General features: G+C 37.1%; 1 long non-coding RNA gene across 1 annotated transcript in view; it reads left to right on the top strand.

Annotated features, from left to right (window-relative positions):
* The window catches only part of LOC111861831, a 501,275-nt gene that overhangs the window by 216,355 nt on the left and 258,886 nt on the right, over nucleotides 1–26,034 (top strand). The window contains exon 3 of the long non-coding RNA XR_004512771.1: nucleotides 19,383–19,500. This is a non-coding gene — a long non-coding RNA (uncharacterized LOC111861831). The remainder of the gene's footprint in view (nucleotides 1–19,382; nucleotides 19,501–26,034) is intronic.

The raw sequence follows: 26,034 nt of genomic DNA, 5'->3' as shown, positions 1-26,034 counted from the left end.
CATACCTGTATTCCTTTCCTGTTCTGTAGGTGTATTTCCATATTTTGCATAATATTTTACCTGTGGAAGATATGAAAAGCCAGGGAAATATGCCTATATGCCTATGATTTTAGGATGATAACTGAACCTAGATTTTTAAGGAGGAAATGCAGTTTGAAGGAATGTAACACTGCCTTCTCGAGTTATGAGGATATGATAAACCCCAGTACATTGCAAGAGAAAATAGTATTAGAATTTCTACACAAGACATATTTTACATTATTCATTCTTAGAAACCAATTGCAATTTTTCGAAATGCCACAACACGCGCTCGGGTTTACTGAATCCGTATGCACATTTGGCTATGGTGCAATGTTCATATCTACACCAATCCGATGTCACGCTGACAGAGCCAAGCTTCATAAAGCCCGGGACATTCCATGCTGTATGAGAGATAAACAACAGTGGGGAGAGAGAAAATAGTTTCACGGTCTTATTATGGTCCTGTGTTGTTCTTGCTAGAGTGTTTTCCTCTCTCGTTTTCTAGGCGTATTTTATTTATTTTTGGAGCCTTCAGATATATGAAAACAACACCTCATGTTGATATTCCACCTGCCCACACCACTCGAAATACAGGATATTTCAAGATGTGAATATTCCTTCATTAGTAATGCTGTTGACCGGGGATAATTTGTGGTTGACTATTTGTAGGTGTTGTTAGTAGGAGATGGCGTTAAACGTCGGTCTCAGTATGGTTAAGGATCGTAAATGAATACGGTAGAATGTAGAGGAAGTGAAGAGTGAGAAAACTTGCGTAAGAACTGATGCGGATTCTCTTTGAATTCTCGGCTGGGTTACAGCAGTATTTTCCTTTTGTTACCAATAAGGAGTCCCGTTACGTGCATCGTAAAGTTCCATATTTTTGTCACAAAGCTCATAGTATTCACCATAAGAAGGGTTCAGTGTCTTTGTTTTAGAAGCTACAGACACCGTAACGCTGCGCTCTGAGTTGAGAATTTGTAAAGGCTTTGAAGAACAAAAAAAGTGAAGGACAGTACTCCTGTTAGGTTACTGATGTGTTGCGGGGCCATGTTTTCTGAGAGAGGAATGCCTCTGTTCTCCTTTGTATTGTCTGACGCGAAGAAAGTTGGATATGTTTGCTGCAATTAAGTCTGAAGTGACGAACAGAACAGCAACCCTGACAAGAACGACAGCCATTACAGTTCGTATATAAATAATACATAATAGGATATATATTATCAGGAATATGAATAAGATATTTAAACAGATGTTAGGGTCAAACTGTTAAAAATATAGAAGGGAGTCGACTGTAGGGGAATATTATCCGGAAAGAAGGTATTGTGAACACTGCAATTAAATTTAGAAATTCGGTAGTGAATATTTTGGGCACCTGAACAACTACCAGCTTCTCAAGAATTTCGCACTTCTTGAGGTTAGTTTTGTTAAAATACAAAGAGATATTCTGTAAATAATCGTGATTTAACATTACAAATATTTCAATAATATTAATTGGTAATTATATAATTAGAGTAAAGGAGGATGAGATGGGCAGGGCATGTAGCACGAATTGGGGGATACGAGGAATGCGTATAGGATATGGTGGGAAATCCAGAAGGAAAGAGACCACGGGGAATACCAAGGCGTAGGTGGGTGAACAATATTAAAATGGATCTTAGAGAAATGGGATGGGATGGTATGGATTGGATTGATCTTGTTTAGGATAGGGACCAGTGGAGGGCTCTTGTGGACACAGTAATGAACGTTATGGTTCCATTAAGGCCGCTCCATAGCTTAAGCGGTTAGTCGCTAGCTTCCTACCGCGGCGGTCGGCGTTCGATCCCGGATCTGTTCAAGGGTGATTTGTGGTGGACAAAGTGGCGCCGGGGCGGGTTTTCTCCAAGTACTTCGGTTTCCCTTGCCAATCTTCATTTTACCAAACTCTCCATCATCATAATCACCCGGGGCAGATACAATAGGCCAATCAGTGGCCGCCGTGCAGAGTGGACCCAGCTGGACTCCACCCCCCAATAAGCGAATTTTTAGGGTTCCATAATATACTGGGAAATTCTTTAGTAGCTGCAGATTTGGCTTCTCCTCAAGAAGAGCTCAGTTCGATACGTAAGTAATTATACAATTATCTGTAGCGTCACGAGGAACAATAACACAAATGATGTCTGCATCACATACGTTCATTTTTAGAACTTGAATTTAATTAGAAGTAAGAACAGGCTAAAGTGGTGTTCTGCTCATGACTGTTTTGTCACAAGTGAGAGGCCTATGACATTTGTAAAATGAAGAGAAAAACTTTATAGAATTATTAAATGAAGTGAAATGGTAATGTCAGTCCGACGAGTGCAGTGCAGTATTTTTTTAACTATCAGCCATAAGACAAGATATACTTCAGAATTTACGAACCAATGTATCCCAAATTTGTTTAAAAATCTGAATAAAATGCGTTATAGGATCTAAACATGACGACGAATAATGTCCAAAAAGTCGATAAATGTATAAATATTGTGTAGTTATTAATTAGAGGAGTATGTACATTTTCAAACGAATTTGTTTCAATAAAAAGAGCAGTATTTCTCTTAATTATGTTTCTTATTGAAGTTTACTGGTATCTTGAATGTGATGCCGTGTAGTTTGATCGAAGTTTACCGATGCTTCTGAGGAAATATTTGCTCCCATTTTATCCTGAAAATGGTAGAACAACTTCCATGGCAATCTTCATATTCTATCTCGTGAGAATCTTACATTGGATAACATGAAAATTCTTGGTATACAGTTATATTTTGGTGAGATACTGAACATGATACACTAGAAATATACTACGCCTTCCAGAGGGAGTGTTTTAGACAAAACTTGCTTATACAAAGAAAACATCATGAAGATTACCTACCATTCTTGCCCTTGAATTGACAAGAGAGCAAACGACCATTATCTTATTATCTTGTAAGTTTTGAGGTTTTCACGGCGATGACAATGAAGAAAGACGTCTTTTGGGTTTAGGCACCGTGTATTCTTCGTTTTGGCCGACGTTTCGGAGGAACGTAGCGCCTCCATCTTCAGAGCAGTTGAATGGCTGAGGAGAGCAGTAGCTCTCCGCAGCCATTCAACTGCTCTGAAGATGGAGGCGCTACGTTCCTCCGAAACGTCGGCCAAAACGAAGAATACACGGTGCCCAAACCCAGAAGACGACTTTCTTCATCGACCATTATCTTGCTGAACACCATGCAAAAGAAACTCCCTTGTTTCAGAAACAACGGGCTGAGTATAACTGACAGTGACTGAATGGTACATAATATATACTACTAGTCACTTTACAGTCCCGAGTTCGATTCCCGGCGCTACCAGATTTGAGAAGTAGTGGATCTGGAACGGGGTTCGCTCAACCTCGTGAGGATAATTGAGGAGCTATTTCAAAGAAATAGCAGCCCCGGTCCAGAAAACCGAGATTAACGGCCGTGGGGATCTGTTGCGTTGACCACGTGACAATCTCTATCCGCAAAAATTGGCAATACCTTCTCCGTCAAGCGGCGGTCACTAGGTCGGTAGAGTTCACTTGCGGACTACAGGTAACGGAGTTTGTTTGTTGTACTTTTTTTTGTTTCGACGCTTTACAAATTGTAACAATGAGTATTATATCAACATTATCAGCATACACGCATTTTTTCCTCGTCTACAACTTGTAATCTTGCCTCCTTTTATGATGCAACCACACATTGCTCTGAGTGATGTCAGATCATCAAAATGACGAAACTTTCACTGTCGCTTTGCAAAATACACGTACAGCAGAGATATTTCTCGTAATACATTGTACCAATCTTCATCATGCAGTATCAAGCCCGCGAGTGAATCATTCCCATCTGGAATTATAGTTTCCACAGATAACCCCTCCATCAGCTTCATGAATATGCATGCTATCAACAAGGGAAAATTGTTTTGGGCTCTTCACTGCCATCTGCCTGACAATCCAATAACTCCTAATACGCAGCCGCAGATTATTCTGAACGGCCTCAAACTCAGTTACCCTCGAAATGAACAATTAACATTTCTAGTACAACCTACACAGATGGACGCTCCATTCATCCGCTCTTATATGTATTACATTACAGCTATGTAAATTTGTTTTCTGTAAAAGCAATGACTGCAGTACTTCCTGGTGACCAGTCCCGTAACTACTTCAACGGCTCTCTGTTCTGGACATCGTTTGGATGTGCCAGCTAACTTAGGCTTCTTTTATATGCACAGGTCATTAATAATGTTGATTTGGTACTTTAAGTGCAAGTTCTTCAAAACAGCGCGCTTTACAAAGCTTTCGTTACGTATGAATAAATCCCTAACAGTCTTTCACATTACACATGTTAAAGAGCTGTGGTGCAGGGTAGGGCCGAATAGTTAAATACGGTAGATAGCCCTGCATGCATGTATAGTGCGAGCGCGCGTGTGTGTGTGTGTGTGCATGTCTACATGTTGGATTCACACACATTTAAAACAAAAATACAGATTACTTTATTTCTATCTTTACAATAATTATTACCATTTTGGACTTCCGTAGAATGATAAACGCTCTGCAGTAGGCTAAGAAGGTGGCGCTAACTTGAAAGTTTACTGTAAGAAATATTTCATATAAAATATTTTCAATTAATTGTTTAGGCCAAGGTCTGAATTTAGATTGTGACACAGATAGATTCACGTACAAATATTATGTTTTTGGACATTAGCCATTGTCTTGTCTTTACGTAAAAACCTTCCTGTTTATTGGTGTCTAGGGACTAGCTCTATCGATTGGGCCTAAATGAGTAGGTTTTACCTGAAGAGGGAGACAGAATCCATTCTCGGAAAAGTTGTGTTTTGTAAAATAAACAGGGTGGTTTTTAGAGAAAGGCAAGCCGATGGATAATGTCCAAAAACAAAATTTGTACCGAAGTATCATCATCACAGACTTTTAGATCTTATATAGATTCACATGCTTCTGCTACTGCTTATCGCAGATGCTCATGTTAGGAAACTGTGAATAAAATGTAATGAACGAATTAAGAAGTAACATAAGGTACATTTATTTTGGTGCAGCCTCTGTCCCTGGAGACAATTTATATGACAAGCCAGTGCATCTGGCGTTTCTCCCAAGCTCCTTATGAATAAGAACAAACTGTCAGACAACTGCTCATGTGAATGAGTTCTGTGTGGTCCTGCTCTTACATTCTTTGCACGCAACACTTATGAGTTCAGTGCTGAAAGTCGCATACATACTCCTATAGGCATCTGAATGGCTGGTGGCACTGAGTGACGCTCAAAGCCAAAATTTGGGCTGATAAAAAATTACGAATTATCTAAATTTCTATTATTTATAGTAACTCTGATTGTTCCGAGGTTTCATGTGGTTACTTTTTGTTGTAGAATACTCAGACTAGTGTATAAATCTACGTACAGCATGCAGTGAAGGAATGCACTGTTATCCGTCAAAAGTATGGAGGTACTTTCCCTAACTCTTCTCTCTCTAACTATCTGAAAGTGAACGTTGATACACGTGTGTATGCAGAAACATCTGTGGGCTCTGCAATAATCTTGGCATTATTCACGGTCACTCAGTCTTTCTTCTCTCCTTTATCTAAGTTTTGATGGGTGCCCTTCTGCATTCGAAGAAGTAGAACATAAATTGTTAAGAAGGTAAGATAAATTTGAATAAGTAATTACTTACAAACTTAAGACAGAAATATTTAAACTGTTTTATATATTCCTCACCAATATGCTTTTTTTATCTATCTGGAATCAAGAACACTTCTGAAATATGCTCCTAAAATTCCTTGAATTTTGTAGGAATGGTGATAGCCCATCGCGAGATCGCCACCTACGAAGGACAATAAAAAGCGGATAATTGCTCGATTAGCATCGACACCTCGGCCTGAATTGGGACCTGCGGTCCAATTGACCGATAATTTGGCCCCTCATATTCCAGAGCCACTGTGGTGGGATTGATACAGCCGCTAACTTCTGAAACCGAGAATTGTATTCGTGAAATGAATAGTCGTCTCTTGACGAATTTAAAACACAAATAATTCGGAGGATTTTTTACTTAAACTTCGTTAATTTATGCGAGAAAATATTACTTATGTAAGCCTATTTCCGTTTCAGCAAGATCACTTTCCTCAATATACTACTTTATGCGTAATAGCTGGCTATTATGTACATGACAATGAAACTTCAGTTTTCTAAAAGGCCGAGAATTTCTTTACTAGCAGGACAACTCTTATTAAGAAAGAGCCTGCACCCTGGGGGCTTATTGGTTGTAATGTCTTGTTTGTTTTTTTTGTAGGGTCTCTACCTAAAATTTGTTGTCAGTTTGCTTCAACTCCTATTATATTACGGGAAGATTATTTAAAATATATTATTAAGTTTCACTACAATTAAATACCGTGAAAAGTGTTAGGCAACTTGTGGTTTAGAAAGAAATGAATTGCATTTTTTAAACTGATGTGACTTAAGAACGATTCACTGAAAACTGCTGAAATATTTAATAAGAAATCAGGAACTTAAATGAAGCCGGGTATAAGTTCCATCGTTCTACATACGTTTATATGGTAATTGAAATAGGAGAAGAGCCGATACAAATAGTAAACAAGAGAGGTCAGGAAATTCTGAACTTGACGAAAGACAGACACTAATTTCCTCGATTATATATATTATATATATATATATATATATTCGATATATTGAATATTTCATCCAATTTAACCCTCCATTGAAAATCAGGTGCACAATGATACAGAAATATTTATGATTAATAAAGTATTGTAGCGACTATAGGACACTGTTGTTAATTTATATTGTTGTTAAATTTCAGTTAATAAGGCTGAAACAAGAAACTTCACTTTACCACGAAGGGCAAATGACTCTAAATATGTGATTATTGAGTACTGTTTTTCATATTATATTTGCTTACAATATAGTTCCTTGATAGAGCTGTCCCAAAAATTTCGACATCCACATTGTCATCCTCAGGGGTACATACAACATAGAATGTATCTCAAGTTTGCTATTTGTGGTTGTACATTATTTCGTTTCTGTTTAATTTTTAAAGTGTTTCCGTTTGAAATATTTTTATTACTTTCTTTAGCATAAAATACTTCATGTAATACATGTTGTATATTAATTTTACTATACACAGTTCATCGGTAGAGCCTTGTGAAATCTGTCAGGCTGGTGACGTGCTGAATTGACCGTCATGAGATTCATGACGTTAAGCTAAAACAAATTAATAAAGCGCTGATTAATTTTATTAATATAATATTCTTACTTTATTGCTTATTCAATTAGGATTAGATTGTTAATATAGAATATCGTGTGTTTATTTATTTCAGCTTAAAATCATGATCATGACGATTATGAATTTCATACGTCAGCAGTAGTATAAACTTTGAAAGGTTTTATCTTTCTATTGCATATAATAAAATTAATTTACGATACATATTGAGTGATGACTGTTATGTACAAGAAGGTACCGAAAACAAATAGACATTTAATAAAGAGTCCTGAAATCTTGTACAGCCACAGGAATCACCCCTGAGATATTTTCTTTTGCATCATATACATATATACTAACGATGAAATCATGGATGCAGAGACATATCGGACGAGTAATGGTAATCTTGAGCTGCACCAAAGACCTATGCTGTAATTGACCACAATATGACGAGACACGGGGCTATGAAATACAGAACTGTACAACTCAGCCTTAAGACTATTGAATAATTTAACTACGGTTTTAAGAAGCCGTCTTCTGGGATGTGGCACCGTGTATCTTGTGTGAACCAACGTCTCAGAGGAACGTATCGTCTCCATCTTCAGGGTAGAAAAATTAAAGAGTGAAGAAACAGCGTTACAAGGTAGTTGCAGTCTGCAGGTGATATGTTCTTCCGAAACGTCGGTTCACACAAGATCTACACGGCTCCACATCCCAGAAAGTGGCATTCTTCTTAGTCACCGCCGTGGGAAAAATCTTACATAACTACGGCGTTGCTGCGTGGATTTCATACGCAACATGAATCTGCCGGTTCCATCATGGTCAGTGGTTACTATATGTACCACATCCGTTAACGTTCAGGAACTGTAAGCATTCCCACAGGCTACATTTCGACATAGGTTTTTCTTGTTATTCTCAGAACAGCATTAACATGTTGGACTTTACAATTAGGACGCTGTTTAATTACTAGAGGTAGGAACCGAACTTTTCAATATTGTTTAAATGAATTTCGGCTACGAGTTATAATGTTAGAGTGCGTATTCGGAGCGAAGGGACTCAGTGCAGTTTGTTTTTACGGATTCTACAGAATTGTCCTTGTCGAACCAAGGAGAGACATAAGCCAAGGAGAGCCCGTGGAGTCGCCGCAGTGCGCTGTGTCTCAGCTGAAATTTTATTGTGTTCATTCACAGACGATATGCATAAATATCATATTTATAGCACTAAGAAACTGGAATTTTTTTCGACTCTAAAAATTAATGCTCCGAAAGGTGGTCTATATTTTATTCGATAGGCTTCATAATAAAATGTCCTTTGAAGCATTTAAAATAATTTATATGCTTCAGTTAGGCTTGATGAGTTGAGCCGAGTCACCAGTTTGAAGGTTTTACAGCGACATGGCTCGAGATCTTGGCATCAAAGCCTAAAGAAATGTGTCTCCAGATAAAGTTTATCCTCTGATTTAAAGTAGGTTCTAAAAGGATCTCTGTCCCAGCGAGCTTCACCCAATACTGTGTTCTAATAAAACAGTGATAAAGGTACAAATGTAACTTCTTTCCTCAAATGTATGCAGACGGCTTAACCCCCAGAAATGCCAATGCTGTTTCATAGTTAAATCGAAATTTATATTCCGCTGTCATACAACCAAAACACAATTATATACAAATTGAAGGTGTGACGTAATAACATTAAAGTTCTAATATATATTAAATGTTTTCAGTAGAAACTGGCAGATTGTTACTTTAGTAACATTTCCAGCATTATGGTTATATTATCATCTTCAGCCTAACGCGTCACTATTTCGGCATGCCAGTCTTTGCGAAACAGACTAAGTTAAGTTCTAGCAGTACGAAAATCTCTACCTTAGATGGGGATGGATGGTTGACTTCACGCTCCGGCCGCTTATACTGCCCCTATATATATCATAAGAGTATGACTTGGACTCATAGTCAGTCCGAACGTGACAGAAAACTGAGAAATTTCTGTCCCTTCCAAGAAATGAACTACTTTCATTCGGCACGCAGCCAGTCAATGTAGGCCTATATTCGAACTACAGTTTTGAAATTTGTGTATTATTATCTACACGATTTTAGGAATACTGGATTCAGTAGCTTCGTAATATAAATATATTTTGTTTTAACTTTAACATTTAAATTTCATTTACCTTGACTCCATTTCTTACTTGCTATGAAAGTAGATACTTTATATAAAATTTACATATCAGTAGTATTAATATTATAAGTAATATATTAATAATAATAATAATAATACATCCATTTGTAAATAATTTATAACATCCGGCTCTTCTAAGTATCTAGCGAGTGTTATTTTTGCAACATGAGGGTAAAGAAAAGTTCTTGACCGACGGTATAAAGGTTTGATGCAGACAAAATTGTTAAATGACCAACTAGAATCAAAAGCATTCAAGAAATATTATGTCTGTAGCCCTTAACAGCTTCGAACTGATATAGAAATCATATTATAAACTTCAGAATCAGTGAACTCGTAATTTTTTTTAAATCAGGAAATAATGACTAGTAATATTCCTTGAACGTAGTAGCCTCAGCACAGACATTTATATTGTCGCCTATACAACATAAGCCCTTTGGAGACTGATTCGTTGTCTCCGTTCATCAACTAATAAATAACATAAACAAATAAGGAAATTACGTATTAAGATATTAATACGAGTGCACTATTGCAGTAGAAAAATTGTTTCATCAGAGGAATGATTACTTTTTGATTAAATGATATCGTACCATTATAATTTAAATTTTCATACTGTTCCAGTAGACAAGTAAACGTAATATAAGATAGACTTCTCTTGAATGCCTAACAATTTATAAAAAACAATTTAACATGCACGCACATCGCAATAAGTAAATTGTGTTCATACTAGCATAACTACTTCGATCTTATCAAATTTTATTATAGGTCAAAATTATTTATTTAATTATACGGCTGGGTAATTTGTCTGAGATTTATCAATTAATGTGTGTGTGTCAGTGTTGGCGAGAAAGTGGTGATATTACAAAGACGTTTTAAAATATTGTCAAGTGTTTGTGGAATTGACTTGCCAAAATTATCTCACACTGAGAAGCAAACAAAAGATTAAACAAATTTAAGTTACGCCCTACATAACAGAATCGTCTGCGAGCAAATAATGTCCTTTCAGATAGCAACTGGACTTAGATAAAATGATCTATTCGAGTTTTCATGTAATTTTATCATAGAAAGAATTATGAGGCAACAGTTAGGCATTCATTTACAGAGAAACTAAGCATTCATATATTCCGTGTATATTACTTCAGATGATATTCCTTTGCTTTGTACTTGTATTGAACCTAACAGGAATAGGTTATAATATAATTTACAAACGACTTTCTGTTCACATTATTGTAAACAGTTTAATGTGTGGCCACAATTTGCAGATAAACAAGCGTAGGCATATTTGCTGAATTCAGAGAAATAAAATCCTCAGTCAAATACAAGTATGCATCTGTATTTTCATTGCAATTGTTTGGAGTTTAAGAAAACAGACAGCTGACGAGGACTGTCAAACTCTGGTAACGGTACAGTATTATTCATTAGAATAAATTAGTTATGAGCCATAACAGAGAAAAATTACTTCTATTTTTTACACAGGCCTCATTAAAAAAATATAATCTGACTACACGTTACCAAAAACTTGTCCAGTAATTTCACATGAGATTTCATTATTACTATTATTATTTTTTATTGATGTTATATTTAATTCTTCTTTATATACGTGCAAACGTAACATCACAGAGGCCAATTACAAAGTTAGCACGAATACGTAGAAAGACACAAAAATAAATAGCAATAAAATACAAAATAAGGCAGTCTGTATAATAATAATAAATTAATAATAATTTCATGTAAATTTGAAGTTATCGTTCTCAACAATAATGATAATTTTAAATTTTCCTAGAATTATTATTAATTTGTTACTATTATATAGACTGCATTATTTTGTATTTTGTTATTAGTTATTCTTATGTCTTTCTACGCACTCGTGCTAATTTTATAAGATACCTCTTAACTGTTAAGCTTGCACATATATAAAAGACTTAATTGAATGTAATTGAATTATTATAATATTCTTTCTAAATATTTATACTTTACATTTCTCAATTCTCATTAACAACTTATATTACTTGACTTTGTAGCTGTTGACACGGCACATAAATAATAAAGAATTTCATTATCATTAACATCATCATCATTATCATCATCTTAACATTACTCGTTTATGTCACAGTAAAAATATGAATATCCGTGCAAAACACCGAACACTTTGTCACTTAATTTACTTTTAACCAAAATATTTATCAACATTATTCTCAAGTTATAATGTTAAATTGGCCGTGCATTATTATTCATGTCTTATTAACTGAATTTTGTTATACATTTTATAGATTTTTAAATTTTAAAGAGGATCTGACAAAACAGTTTCTAAGAATCTAGAATAAAATTTATTTGAGGCATCCAAGTTTAGACTTCAGAGCGCTATAGCGTCGTAAAAGTGGCGTGCTTTATGTCAACATCAACTTGTCTGACCTGGAGTTTAAAGAAAATTCTAATCTATTCTTAATTTGCTACTATTCTGTTTCATTACAGTGCAGCTAAAATTGTATTACACAATTTACGTTGCAGTTCAGTGGTCTACAGACATCTGCATAGGCCTATAATCTTGCTACAAGAATATGATTGTTATTAACTGCGTTCAGACTTCAGCTACATAAACAGTCTGGTATGTCTTAGCCATCCATGACTCTTTTGCAGGATCAGATAACTGAATAATTTATTTATAAAATTATATCCATTATTTTATATTATTTTATTAAAATAATGTCAGTGTTTATTATATATTTATGTATTTTACCTGAAAATATGTCGCTGATTAAACGATTTCGATCTGTGACGTAAAACAAAATGACAAATATGGCGGAAGTGCGATAGCAGAGTTGTTTTCTTCTCGGTTGCTCGTGTCTGGTAGGGGTTATGGATTAGCTGGCAAGCATGCAGGTCCGCTGGTATTTGCTTCTGTGTGACGATGCTCGTCTTCTGTCCTATCATACTGTAGAATCCTCTGCGCATGCGTAAACCAACCTAGGAAGGCACAGGAGACATATATGTTCCTTTTTCTTTTCATCTTTTACTTGAAATAATGTAGATGCGCAGGCAAGCGTCACTTTGTATTCGTCATGCGGCCAATGTTCATTTCAATTCTATCTATGTTACAGTGCGGATGTGTCTACGTGGGGGAGATCTGCTAAATGGACTTGACCTAAATTAGTAAAGGAGTATGAAATCTAGCCAGAAACCATTGCATTTCATTTGATATATAGCTCCAATTTTCCAAAAATGAAAGATTCAGAATAACAAATTTCTTCCATCAGTTCGACGAGTTTCTGCTTCCAGTAAGCAATAAAGTAAATTTAAGGAAGGAACTAATTTCACGTTTTTTGAAAAAGTGATTTTTTTTTTTCGCTAATCCGCATTCAGGTATTAAGTATCACTTTCAAACAATTATTAACAGTAGATTCAGGCTGAGAGTCCCATGTTCTCGATAAAATATTTCAAAATCACTTACGCGCTCGTAATACGTTACGAGACCTTATTTGAATATAATACAAAATGTAACTTATATTAACATAATTGTTTTGTCCTTATGAATTAAAGATTTTGCAAGTATTCATAAAATCAACGACGCTTTTTCCATTCAATTCTCATCATAAATGAAAGCAAATTTGTGCACCCTGCTGTTAAAATAAAAGCATCTTTACCCTTAGGCCAAAATATTCATATATCCATTTGTAACTTTAATATTATAATTCGTGTCATGAAAATAGGTCACCATTCTTTTGAAATCTCTATCCCGTTGCGTCGAGGCAGCGCTTTGTGATGATCTGGTTTGACTGCCTTCAGTATACTAATGATTACCAAATATTTTATATTCTTAAAAGTCTAATGCATTTACTTTCACTCAAGCTGCCTAAACCACGAAATAAACAGCAGAAGCATATATTGCGATTAAAATCCAATAATCTTAGCCAGTTTTTTTCAGGTTAAAATCTGTAAGATAATTTTTTCATTTATACAGATTAATGTAGACTACACCATTAATCGTTGAATGGTTGTCCCTCGAGACAGAAGGCTAAGGAAATATTAGGAAGAAAACATTAAGCAGAATTCTGAAAGACATTCAGAATAACGGAGAGGAAAGGAACACTTTCCAGCAAATATGCGGTGAATACAAAGCCTGAGGATGTATATTTTATCAGAAGAGTTCTGTCTACTTAGATATATCGCCGTGTGTACCGATTAAAATGGGCCGAATTTTCGGAGGAATATATAGTCTCTTTCTTCAGTGTCGAAGATTAACCCAAGTAAGAAACCGACATGAAATGGGCACTGAGCAGAGCCGTGCACGACGTTTATCCAAGAATCTAGAAATTCCACAGACACGCTTATGAGTAACTCAGATCCAACATGTGTTAGCTACATTATGTTGGATATGAAGTTCTGAGAGAGTTAGCGACCTTCTGGGTTATAATGTCTTGGATTTGGGTAGCAGTTATTCCAACTCGCGTAACAATATAGCATTACTACTCTCATGGAAGTCGTCCTTATGCTCTTCAGTACATTGTGAATTCAGAACGGAGTACCCAACTCGCTCAACAATGCAGAATTACTATGCGCAAATAATATATTTATCACGGAGTAAATTTAGGAAATCTAAGTTTGGAGGACCTCCGAAGCAGTAGAAGGAGTTCCCTGAGAGGGAGGAAAGGGGTTTCTTTGAAAATTTTGTACATATCTATCAAATTATACGGAACCACACACCAGAAAAGAGTCTTCATAATTTACAAACTAAAATCTCGCTGAAATACTTACAATTCGAGTCCATTTGCTGACGTTGCTCGCTGGTCACTTGTAACGGGAGCAGATATGGGCCATCCGGCAGCACGTTGGCAGGATGCGCTGTTCTGCCCAGCAAGATTCTTCACTAATGTCTCGTGATAAAGTAATTACATCACGCCCCTGAACGACAACATTAAACAGATGCATATTAAATCAGACACTATACACAAAGACAGGACTTGACTCATACATAGGCTTGTAAGAATGAAGTTCTTTCTGTGCTTAATTAAATAAGCACCATACCATGAAGACGTACGTGGAACAGAGGTATAGCTCCTCCATTCTTGAAATCGGCACTAAATGGAAGTGAAAGGTCAGCTTCAAGGCAGTGCCTCTTTACCCTCGTGGAAAGAGCTCACTGTACCCATTAAACAAGGGATGGGTGGGTGGGCCCCAGAGCCGGTCTGAATGCTGGGGGAATCAAACTCCAACCGTCCAGCCCGTAGGCCGTCGCTATACCAAATGAGCTCTGCCGGCTCACACATAGTTTTGTGATTTTTCATATTCTTCTTCGACTTGCCATGTAAGAGCACTCAGCAGCGAGACACTGTTTAAAAAGTTCAGAACAATTTGCGACAATATATAATTAAGTTACTTTATTACTGAGTAGGTCAAATTCTCTTTAATAAAGTAAATATATTAATTACATTATTTTAGTACGAGATTTTTACTCGAAAATAAATGCTCCTTTTGTAGGGCCTTTCACGAAGATCTTATTACCTACAATTACTTAGCCAAATGACAGGATGGTCGTTGAATTTAGGGGGGACTCGAAAGGAACTGGTGCTGGTCTTAGGCATCATAGTCATTGTCCGTAGCGAGGCTCGAACCGATCACCTCCCAAATATGCGTCTAAAACCTTTTCACTACACAAACTGCTCAGTAAATGCTTCTGTTTCTTTCGTCAAGAGGCTCGAATTATGTAGGAGTGTTTCATAACACATTTATTCACCAGGCTTGTGAAACTTTCTACTTTTTGTCTCATTTTCCATTAAAATTTCGAAGTTTGTAGCTCGTAGCCCGGCCCGTGGCACTGGTATCTGTTACTGTCCGGGAGTGGCTGTATAGTGAGTGTCATTATGTCATAATGTGCCACTCGAAAGGTCCGAGAGTACAAGGACACATGATGCTGAATTATACACCTCAGCTGCTGGCCCAAGCTGACAGTATTAATTTATTGAGTGGGAGTATGAACTCCATGAGGCACAAAGAAGCTCGTTAGATACTGGTAGGAAGGCTGGTCTAATGGTTAATACAGAGCAAACTATATGTCCATGTCTCATTACAAGACTGCACGACAAAGTCATTACGTATGAAGACAGGCTATAGACCCTTTTAAAATGTGGCAGAGTTCTAACCTTGCTTCCACGATGAAGCTAGGAATAGATGAAATTCAGAGATGCCTAATGACATTCGCTTCAGAATTCCTTGTCTTTCCTTCTGTTAGTTGAGACGTTAAGATCAAAATAAGCTTACACAAAACCGTAATTTTGCCACTTGTTTGAACAGGTCAGAGGAGTGAGACCAGGGTGAGAGACTATTGGAACCAAAGAAGGGAACAATAAAGACAGGCTGGAGGACATTGCATAATGAGGAATTGAATAGTGTCTACACCTCTTCGTATATAATTAGAACGACCGAATCTAAAAGTCTGAGATTTGTTTGGCATGTAGAAAGCATGGGCCAGATAAGAAATGATTACAGAGTTTTGACCAAAAAACTGAAATGAAACCGTAGGTGTATATTGCAGCGTTATATTGAAATGTAAAAAGAAAAAGTGGGATGAAATGGAATTTAAATGGTTGTAAATAAATCCTAAAGACTCGTTCGGTGGTATGTTAATAGAATGATTAGTTTTCTATTCCTTATCCATCATTATCCATTCATTATCTGAAACGACGTTTCGGAGACTGGATTCTGTCTCCGTTGGCAAGTGAAAAAGGACATCCGCTGAGCCCAATCGATAGAGCTAGTCAACTTTCTCAGAACCCAGATTCAGTGGGGGTGGGGATTGGCTCTATCGATTGGGCTCAGCAGCTGCTTTCTTACGTGAAGGCGTCTCAGTTCGAGACTAGCCTCCGAAAATTAAAAATAGCAAAATAAATTATATCTAAAATATTGCTAATATTGTTCTTGTGATTGCATTAAAATAGGGTAGAGAGGGGAAATAATGCCATAAATGTTTAGTTGAAGCAACTGTGAAAATGTCCAAGAGGATTCTTTAACGTTTAACTGCTTCGAGCACTGCAGCATGTCGTTTGGCGTGTCACTGTGACTTTGAAACCTTCGAGAGGTGCCTCAGATTGCTGCAAGAGCTAGAGAAATTGTTTGTCACTTGCTACCTCTATTTTGGGACGCCTGAATATTCGCTCACTCATACGATAAGGAGATCTGTACTACAGCAGTTAGCTGACAATAATGGCACTTGTGCGTGGCTGGACATTGTGCTTGTTCCATCTTTAAGACTGTAAAATATTCCACTTATAATGCAACAAATTCATCTTTCTTAAAAGTACACTAAAATGTATTTAATTCACTAAAAGTGTTTGTTAAATGATGTAAAATACCATTAACTATACGCTGCAGCAAGAGTAACGAATGTATATGGTTAATGACATTTTAAAACGTTTAATAAACGCTTGTAGTAAATTAAATACATTTTAGTGTTTTTCAAGAAGGGTGAATTTGTTACATTATAGGTGGAATATTTTACAATTTTAAAGATGATGCCCAAATGCAACAGGTTGCTGAAATATAATATAATATTGTAGGATCTAAAAGTTTGTGACGATGGTACATTTCTACAAGTATTATGTTTTTGGACGTTATCCATCGTCTTGTCTATTTTTTAAAAACCTTCTTGTTTTTTGTTTCAAAACACAAATTTTCGGAGACTGGATTCTTTTTCCGTCTTCAAGTAAAACCTACTCAGTTGGGTCCAATAGAATGAGCTAGCCACTATCTCCGGACACCTATGCCAGTTTCAGAAAGTGTCCATGAAATAATGTAATATATGTAATATAATCTTATGTTTATTTTTCATACTGGTCTAATAACTCGACCAGATTTATTTTGTTCTATATTTCAAAGTTTTAAAGGAAAATAAGAGAAAGTTATACTTTTAGCTTACTTTCATTATTTTGAAGAAATATAAATAAAAGTAGGCTTATGAGCTCACCTTGCTGTCTGTAATACTCCCCACCCTCCCCCTCTCAACTTTGGAATGCCTTAACCAATCTTCAAAAATCCTGGATGCATATCATAGCCACTGAGTTTATCTCAACGGCGTACTTCATAAATCCTTTCTAGTAGTCTGTGTGTCCGTATTTCCCCTTATCGTTGCTAGGTAACGGTTCGGTAAAATTTTACTGCTGCAAAGAACACAAAAGCAACACCACGATCGTGAGGGGAAAGCTGCCGAGAAAAACAACTTGATACATTTGAGAAAATGATGACACTCCGGGTGAGGTGAAATAATATGCAACAGAAATTTTAAAGGATTTTATCTCGTTTTACTCAAGAATACTACAGCGTGTGATTTTAACACGAATAAAAACAGTGTAGCAGTTTTTAACAGAGTTTTGGTAAAATATCTGTAACATAAAAACACCTGAAGATGGCCGTTTGAAGCCGTAACATGTAGTGTTGAAGTGTAGAATGTAAAAGTGTTGCAATTTTGACGAAAGATAAACAATGGACGCTAACAAAAGCAAAAATTGACGAATTTTTGGACGCGTCTTTTTCTATGCGGTAACAAAGAAAAGTGGGCGATTAATTTTTCCCAGAACTTCATGCTTTTAAAAAGATTAACTTGTTCGAGGCACTCTTATGTACTGACATTCGTATAGTTACGTCTCTTTCTGTGTCTCTTTCCAATACATACCATTCTTCCTTTATCTTCTTTGCATCTAATGCACTCCTGAAAAGAAACACTCGCTTATTAGACGTCAACAGATCGGTCTGTACGGGAGACGATGATTTCTCGAAACCTAATCCAAAACTTAAAAGTACCTTCACGATTCCTCAACAAGAATTGGAATATTATGCTCAAATGTCTCTTTGAGAGTAAGTCAGGGGAAAATCAGTGCTGTACATAGAAGAGATTAAGACTAAAACCGAAAAAGAAAAGCAGAAAAGAAAAACAAGGTATCTATTTCGTGTGGAGTGTGGTCATTACCATTCACATAGAAATAACGGCTGGACTCCATCTGTTGAGTGCAAAGTAAAGTTCTACGAGAGATACTATAATAAGAATGTTACGGGAATAATACTGTGTGCATCCTGTGACGAGCTGTTTGCTCTCTTATCTGACTATTCTCATTAATCGCGGAAGCTTTGCTTTTTTGAAATGTATATGCCATTTTAATATTTTCAATCGCTTATTCTAATAAGTTGTTGACATTTTTGTACAGAAGTTTTTGACTCATTGTAACTATGTTGCTATCTTATATAGTGTTGCTGATATTTATAGCCGTTAATTACATTTTCGTTCTCGTAAGTTCTAACTGAATAAAACTGCTTTAGACACAACTGGCATTGATACCCTACCTCTAACTTCATAAATCCGTCTTGCCTCTGAGAATAATAATAATAAAGGTTCTAGCAGTCACTGCACTTCCCTGAAATTGTGGGGATTATTAGCTTCTTTAAATGTGAGTTTTGGATATTTCTGATATTTCATTATAAACATAAGATTAATTAATTAAACTTGGAGACATTATTTGCTCCATTTACCTCACTCCTTTTCCTTTTATTTTTATATTAAATAAATACGTATACTTTATGTACGCACAGAATTGTGCATACATATGAGTCAAATTAAAGCCATGCTATTTTCGTTAAGTGCACGAATATTACATTTGTCTCAAACTTAGGCGAACCGTATGTCATTTGTTATATTCGTATTTTACCTACACAATGAAGGAGAAAGTGCATAATAGTGAGATGCAAACACAGCATCGGTCTCTTTATCGGTCCTGCAGTCAAACACAGAACACACTGTTACATACAGTAAGTTTAATATATCTCCAAGCCTGTTGGAATGAGGACAGTCTTGCCAGCAACTTTATTAAACACAAGAAGGCTAATGAAGCTCTTGGCTCCTTGCCTACATCCATCTGATTAGTCCATAAAAAGAAGTTAAACTCTACGTAACTCCATATTTTCATCTCTCTTGTTCTCTCCTCTGTTCCAGGTGCCCATTTGCAAGAGCGAAGACTTTAGCCTACTACATCCATGGCCGCCGTAGCTGTGCGAGAAATGGAAGGATTTTACAGCGAAATTTGTCACAGTGTAGGAAACCAGCCCAACTGGTGAGTTTCATGCATCTCCTACCTAAATTTACTTTTAGGAGGCCCTGCCCGTGCTACTGTTGTAGGCTAGGTTCTTTTTTATTATGCTTTCAAACTCCAGAGTCAGGGAGACATAGCAGCTCTTCTGCAGAGTTCTCTACTTTAAATTCAGTTATTTATAATGCACATTCACAGTTTAAGATTTCGATGTATGACTTACGCATGAATCGGTCTCCCTCAGACAGGAACTACAATTACGCAAGAAAGTCATCTCTTGTGTCTTACCTCAAGCAATCGTTTCTCATTTATACCCGTAGATATTATTCTTATAGATTCAAGTGGTGTAGTGTGTAGCTTATTACTCTTTATTTAAGAGGTCCCGAATTCGATCATATAGTACGCACTACAGTTTATAGTGACAGCCTTCTGAATGGTACTGTAGCTCATACAAAATTTACTTTGGACAGTGGGCAATGCCTTCCTAAGGCCGCGCCATAGCCCAAGCGGTTAGTCGCTGGCTTCCCACAGCGGGGGTCCGGGTTCAATCCCGGGTCTGGTCAACTGGGATTTGTGGTGGACAAAGTGGCGCTGGGGCGGGTTTTCTCCGAATACTTCGGTTTCCCTTGTCAATCTTCATTCCACCAAATCATCATAATCACCCGGGCAGGCTACAATAGGCCAATCAGTGACCGCAGTGCCCAGTGGACACAGTTGGACTCAATCCCCCAATAAGCGAATTTAAATAAAAAGAAATGCTTTCCTAAGCAGTATTCGCTTACCAAATATTTTCATAAATATCAGCTGGCCCTCAGAATTATACAGTAATTTCTTCAGACTTCTTTGTAATCAACGTACATATCTTTATTCTTTCATCTTTACCTTCATTAACATTTTAACTCATATTTTTATGTACCAAATATATAATTTTTCGGTAACTTTGTTTCTCAAAGAAAACAGAAAGTGGAAGTCCACATAACGCAGAATGGAATTGCACATCGCCGTCATTTGCTTACGGCTCCGGGTTAGAAGTAGCCGGTGACCGGCTATCCGGATAGAATGTTATTCGTGGTTTTCCCCAGCTCATCCAGGATAAATCAGGGTTATAAGGGCCCATCTCAAATTACACCACGGTCGCTTCCTTCCCCAGTTAATCTTTCTCTAATATTTTTCTGCTTATTTACTTAAACAGTGACGTCAGTTGCACCGATCATATATGTAACATTGTGGAATGATTAGTGCACAATGAATCAGAATGTGACAGGAAGCAACTGTAGTACAGTTCGACATACTGTACCTCTATTTGCCTGGTGACATGGAGAAAACTACCGAAAAAATTTGATCAGATTTCCGGTTTCCGGGCCGAGTAGGATCCAATTATTCTACACTGTAAAAAGCGAAGTCCTCAAATCACTTAAAGTACGAATTCTCTAAAATATTTAATTGAAGTTTGAGTCCCCTGCAAGCTGCCGAGGTTAATTCAAAGCCGTGTACATAAGGTGTCTAGTAGATTTCGTATAGGTGTCTTTTGTATATTGCTTCCCCATTTCTAGCACCAAATGAAGGTGATGCTTTATACATACTAGGTTTTAATTTTCTCTAGAACTTAAAATTTATAAATGAAAGGGTTCTGTAATAATGGGAAATTTCTTTAACATTTTCGTAACTACGCTTATTGTTATGCTATATTGTTATTAGATCCTTAGTTGAGTTTTCTAGTGGATAAAGGCGCTGTGCAACTAATGAGACTATGTTTCAGCCTAGAATTCGATTTATATATTTACGTGTATGTGTTTTATATCTATGCCTTAAGACACGTATTAATTCCTCGGTCTGAGACAGGTTATATAACGATCCTTAACAACAGCCCTGAAATATACAGTGATACTGAACCTCGTACGTGTCCTGGGGCGAAAATTCTATGTTAGGAACAGGACACGAATTAATATTCCAGTCCACTCAGCCTCGTGATGATAACTGAGGAGCTATTTCAAGGAAGTAGCCGCTCCGGTCTAGAACCCGAAATTAACGGTCGTGGGGATTCGTTGGGCTGTCCACGCGACACCCTCTATTCGCAAAAGTTGGCATTAACTTCGCTGACAAGCAGCGGTCGCTCGGTCGGTATAGTTCGCTTGCGGACTAAAATCACGGACTTTTTTGTAGCTAAAAAAGTTGGTGGTAAATTGCGTATCTTCCCCTTCTCATTACGTGAGAAACACTGAGGGTGTAAACACCTGTAGTTGACGAGTTACTTACAGCAGTTGGCACACATATTTACAGACAGAAAGGTAATACTACGTAGCAGGATGAGTGAATAGACAGAACTGTTTGATAAGCACCTCGTGGGGCTTGCACAAGCGGTGGCTCGTGAAGGGTTCGGATTATTATGTCTCGTCGTCTATATAGACTGAATTCATAGAATTGTATCACACAAAACTAACTCTTAGCCCTTCAGGAAAAACACCTAGATATGTGGCAAGCAATCTTATATTGCTATTCAGCTACTCAGTACATTGCTATTGTTGTCAAGTCCGATAGTTCAACAGCATGACCTCAATAACCACTATTGAATAGGTCTGTATATAAAATCTAAATACAAAATCAGATTGATGTTTTCGCGGTTGGCACTGAAGAGTATTATCTTCAGAGATATGTCGCCGTGTAGATTCGTAGAATATTACTGGCATTTCGGAGGTATGTACTGCCTCCATTTTCAGGATCGACCCTGAAAACGAGAACAGTAAATTCCTCTGAATTTTCTTCATTGTTGGCCCAAAGAGTGAAACCACTATGTTCCTCCGAAAATTCGGTAAAGTTTTTCTATTATTTACTGTGTCACATGCCAGAAGATAGGGACTCTTTTTAGGGTACAGTGACTGGAAATATGTAGCATGAAACTAAATTAGTTCACAGTTCTTGGGAAATTGGTTAATTTTAAGCGACTTACAAGAGGCTTCATATTGCGAGCAAGAGGAAGGAGACGTATATACGTTTGTAATTCAAGGTTTTACACTACTTCAATAAGCAAAGTAAAAAAAAGTAAAAGAACGTTTCAACTTGAGATATTTACATTTAATATTTTGAAGACAACAGATATTGTATCCTGCAATAATTTCATATCGCTTAAGATCCTGTGCCCTGTAGTTTCACAGTTTTAATGATAGTGCTCAAATTTCGTCTACAGCGCATTATTCAATAAATTAACTCTGATGGATTTTGTTTGATAGGAAAACGGTTTGTATTTCTTTCATTCCAAGCTTCATTATATTATTCCTGTCAATTATTATATTTTTTAATCAACGCAGTCAACCCTAGAACCTAATTCATCAATCACTCCATTCCAGTTGAGTATCGGTGATTTAGTATACCATATTATAACGAGCACATCAAAGTATCGTGCGAGGTAAATATAGGCAGACAATCGAGAGCGTTCAGCACAATTGACTGTTCTCACAGAACTTCAGCACCTAGCATCTATTTTTCATGTTTCTGAAGGCACAGTTTCGATTTACACTCTGGAGACGTGTATCATATATACATATTTTTTTTTTCGGATTTCTTCGGATTGTACAGGAAAGTTCTAAGGTTAATAATTTTAAAACACAATTCCACCATTTCTTACGACTTTCGTCCACATCCGCCATTCATTGTCTTCATTCGATTCGAATGAAGTAGAGAGATCGTCCTTAAATACAGGAATAATACAAATAAATAATTACAGGAGCAAATGTCGTAGGGAAGTCAAGAATAAAATGGAATTCAATAGACTTTATTCAAGATGGAAGAACCACACGTCTCCCTCGTTCATTTAGGCCATATTTGTAATTCTTAATTTCTTCCCCAAACAGTTTCATGTTGTAACCATCCGTATACCGTAACATCAGCAATTTCGCTTTTGAAATCACAAAGCAGATTGTGGTGTACCTGTCGTTTGTAATTCATGTCAGAAGTGTTACAGAATTCTGCGGGAAAGGAATATAAAATTATCGAAGGACGCAGCATTTTCAAATAGAATTTCATAACTAAATTATTATTTTTTTTATGAGAGTGTGCCTGTATATCAAGAACACCAGTAAAGAAAAAGAGAGGGTTTTTGCGTCAACAAGGGCCAAAATGTGGCTTTCCTCTGAATACTTTTTTACAATAGAACCACAGGCTACCGAAAATGAAGTAGCCTTGTCATTACTTCGTAATAAATTCTACGTAAATTGACATGTTCTTTTATCTGCAATGCCAGTATCCTAGGTTCTGTCGTAAGTGATTGTCTGTTGGTCATTTCGTTTGGCTTACTTTGCACTCTTATGGTTCAGAGTCAGAGAATTACTATACAACGAAACAGAATGGACCTACCGGTATTTGAAGTAGTACTGAACGTAAGAAAGTTAAACGCATGTTGCTGTAGGCCTACTTATCAGCTGAGTCATTCAGAGGCTCACATCATTACCAGATGATCTTATTTAACAGTTTCATTAAAATGTAAATCATTTTGGATAAGAAAGTTATTAACCACTTTTTCTTTTTGGTTTAAAACCTCGGGTGCCTTTTCCGAACTCAGTTTTTCTCTCCTATGTATGCATAATTTTTACATTCTTCAGTGACGCCTCAGTGCACGGACAATTACTGTTGCTATTGGGGGATAAACTGCATTTTTGTCACTTAGCTTTATGACGCTGCTAGTTGCTAGGCTACATAGCATCAAATGGTAAGATGATGGTTTGTTAGTGAAATGGAAATTATTTTGAAAGCAGCGGTTGTGGCCTAATCGATGGAAAGTCGGGGAACTTTTCTTGAGAGACAGATAAACTAGGAAAACCCCCACGCAGGATTTCCAGTGCCCCTCTGCGTCAACCCGTTCAGTGTAGCCTGTGTTATTCAATGAATCGCAGATACAATATTAATACACTGTCACAGATAATTATGACATAAGCTTATTCATGTCCTATGATTAATGGAAGATTAAGTATAAATTTTAAAACGGAATCATGAAGTGCAAACTACTGGTGTGGAGTTCACTACAACTACTTCTTATCGCCCATTAAAATAATGACCCAACCAATTGACGGTTCCATAGGGCTCTTAGTACGTACAGTTGGGTAGCGTAGTCGGTATAGCGACTGGCTATGGGCTGGACGACCGAGGGGTACGAGGTTTGAGTCCCGGTAAGATCAAGAATGTTCTCCAAATCCTCCAGACCGGCTCTGGGGTTCACCAAACCTCCTATCCAATGGGTACCAGGGGCTCTTTCCCCGGGGGTAAGGCGACAGAGGCGTGAAGCTGACCGCTCACCTCCAACTAGTGTCGAGGTGAAAATGCGGATTTATACATCCACTCCCCCATACGCCTTCATGGCGTAGCTCTTAATTCGTTGAGGTCAAGGATAATTTTACCTTACATTTGAGCTTTTTATATATATGACCTCATTATCGTTATCATAGTGAAGAGGGCAGGACTGTTGTTAGGCTAACTGGCTATTCCGAAATCTTCTCGGCAACAGTCTGCTCCACATCTTTCCTAGGAAATTCCAGAATTCATCTCGCCCTCTGATCTGCTGTATTAAAATACTTAGTTTGATATTCCAATTTGTCTTCGTTTCTATTTAGGCCTATATTGTAGTTAGTTTTGCGGTGATTTTTCAGTTATTTTGAGTTATTTATTTCAGTTATTTAAATGTAAGAATGTCCATGGGCTTAATTAAGCACAACGCCATGAAGATTTTTTGGGAAGTGAAGGTATAACTCCACGCATTGTTAATCTTCATTGGAAGGGGTTATCACCTCCTAACCGGATATGTAAACCCAGGGGAAAAAGCCTCGGATATGAATATTATAGAAAAGCGTGTGGTCTCCTGGAATCAAAGGCGATGACATAAAAGGGCAGCATTTGATCACGAAGAACACGGCTCCATTTCAAATGTAAAGCTATTCCACATACTGTCCATGTTGGCCAATTTCTTGTTGAGCACAGTTTGTATCAAACGCCCCGATAGTCTGATTTTTTTAATAAGCTTAACACGAGACCTACTTCAGTGTGAGAAATATAAAATTGAAATGTTGTCTAACCATTCTTAAATTAAGAGACTTTTCATGAAACACCTAAACAAGTCAGTTCACACTTGGACATAGTTAAAATTTTCATCGAAATATCTAGTTAAGTTTATTATTAAATGATTATAGGCAATACTAGCCGATCACGGTAGCTGAGCGGTCTAAAGCGTGAACTACCTTCGCTCGCTCGGAAGCTGGGATCATGGGTTCGATTCCCACAAAAGACATAGATGTTTGTGTTGTCCTATGTTCAGATAGAGGCCTTGCGACGAGCTGATCACCAGTCCAAAGAATCCTACCGTCTGTAAAATGATTATGATCATGCTGCAAAGTGGGAGCAAGAGAAGAGGACAGGGAATACTTTTGGAAGCGTAAGAAAGAAATTGAAATGATTCGCTTAGTGAGGGGTGAATACAACTGGGTCCACACGGCACGGCGGCCACTGATTGGACTAATGTAGCCTGCCCCGGGAGATTATGATAATGGAGAACTTGGTGGAATGAAGACTGGCAGG

The sequence above is a fragment of the Cryptotermes secundus genome, unplaced genomic scaffold (assembly GCF_002891405.2).
Source record: "Cryptotermes secundus unplaced genomic scaffold, Csec_1.0 scaffold180, whole genome shotgun sequence".
Lineage (NCBI taxonomy): Eukaryota > Metazoa > Arthropoda > Insecta > Blattodea > Kalotermitidae > Cryptotermes > Cryptotermes secundus.
This window is presented reverse-complemented; position numbering and strand designations above follow the sequence as displayed.